This window comes from Sorghum bicolor, chromosome 10 (genome assembly GCF_000003195.3).
Source record: "Sorghum bicolor cultivar BTx623 chromosome 10, Sorghum_bicolor_NCBIv3, whole genome shotgun sequence".
NCBI lineage: Eukaryota > Viridiplantae > Streptophyta > Magnoliopsida > Poales > Poaceae > Sorghum > Sorghum bicolor.
In genome coordinates this window covers 25,134,828-25,136,898 of record NC_012879.2, presented here as the reverse complement: position 1 = coordinate 25,136,898, position 2,071 = coordinate 25,134,828, and positions in this window count along the sequence as shown.

The following is a 2,071-nucleotide window of genomic DNA, read 5'->3' as shown; positions in this document are numbered from 1 at the left end:
ACTTGCATAACAACACACTAAAGAGAACTCCTAATGTCTAGCAGAGGCCTGTCATGCTTCACTACTGGCATTCTTCAGGTGCGACAAGAAGTCCACAAGGGCAGACTTAGTCTAGACACCACGTCTATGCTAATTCTACTACTCTAGACCTAGCTAATGTTTCGAGCACTTCATACAAGGCAAAGCAATGTGCCAGATAGGCCGGTCGTATACTTAAAATAAACTAAGATAGAAAGTAAATACTAGAAGTACATAGATGAAAGGCAACTAGAAGGAAGACTTACTAGAAGACAAGCATCCGCTGAGGCGCTCCTGGAAGAAGACTCCCAACAAGCTGGGACTCCTCCTCGGGGTACTCCTCACTGTTGGCGGTTCTTAATGACATATTTACCCCGCCAACATAGTCCATGCAAAGGAAGAAAAGCATGTATTTTACTCACATATACTTATTAAATGCTTACCAAGTTCCACATGTAGTGCAATATGTGTTTTGCAGATCATATACAGGTATACAGGTGGAAAGCAAATAAAAAGGTGCAATCCGACACGTCAAAAATTGCGCAAATAAACAAGTACCCAAAAGCCCAATATAGAAGTGCATCAATTTGCAGGTGGATCTAGACTCAGGGGCCCGAGAGGAAGGCAACGGGCTTTGGGCTGGGGCCAGCGGGGCCCACCAGGGGGCGGCCGCCCCCTAGGGTCGGCCGACCCTGACCCAACCCATCTCGGCACCGCCATTCGCAGAGGCGGTGCTGAGCCTATCCTCCTGCAATCCCTGTGTGCAAATTGCAGTTTACACCCTAGGGAACCGACCTTCCCCACCTATTTAAGGAGGGGGAGAGGGAGGCTCCATTCATATCATCACATTCACAATCAACACTCCACCTTCAAGGCACTTGGGCACTACCTCTTCTTAGTTTTTCCTTTTAGCTTTTAGAGAGAGAGTTGGGTGAGCTATCAAGGAGGGCTTGGCTCCTTGGAGAGAAACTTGGGTATGAATAAAGAATATCTTTACTCCAAGTCCATGCCTTATCATGTCCGATATAGTTCTTCATATGAACTAGAGTATAGTTCTTATGCTATGGTATATGATATAGATCATAGGCCATGTTTTATGATGCTAGCATATGAACTAGAATATAGTTCTAGTGGAAATGATATGACATAAATTTTAGTATATAGTTCTTATAGTATAATGCTACCCTTGGGCTAGTAGTGTATTATATGAACTAGTGCTAAGTGTATGTTGTATTATTCTCACTTAGGACTTTAGTCTAATTGCTTCATGTTAATTCATTGCCTAGAAATAGCTTTGTGTGAAGATGGGGGTTTATCATGCTCTTTTGAGTAGGCTCGGGCTTCTTACCTATCGATCCGTAGGGTCGGGGACTCGGGGGAGTCCGAGTAGGTTCTTTGCATGTAAGCAAGGTGCTTGGGTGTAAAGGCTGGGTAAATGCATTGTCCTAGTGCACGGTTGAGGGGATGGAGGCAAGTGGTGATAGCCCTGTTCATCCTTGGCATTCCCCCACGTTCGGCTAGGGTGTAGGAGTCTAAATAGTTGCGGAGGTTGCTGGCAGACCAGTACTCGTGTAACCTCCCAAACCATCTAAACACAGGACTAGATCTAAGTAGTATAATTACATGATTAACTTGTTCTATGACATGATCTGTATATAGGACCACACCTGCTCCGATAGATTGTTTGTTTATTCTTTGATTCAATTCATTCTTTTTAGTCTCTTTTTATTCCTTAGCCCATATGCCATGCCTAGATTGTGATGGATCACTATTCTACATATAAATGTTTATCACCTGCTATGACCTTTCACTCCATTGTTGATATCATAATTACTTTGATCTATGCTTATCTTAGAATCCTTAACATGTTAAGCCTTCCTTAAGCGAACCTATAAATACGAGACTTGGTAAATCCCTGGGTTGAAATGCTACACGATAATTCCCGTCCACTTGCGGTACTTAAACTCCAAACCTAAGGAACTATCACCCCGGTATATACTTAACACTGTTACTAGACATGCGCCGAGCTAGTGACTTGTTAAGGAATACCAAC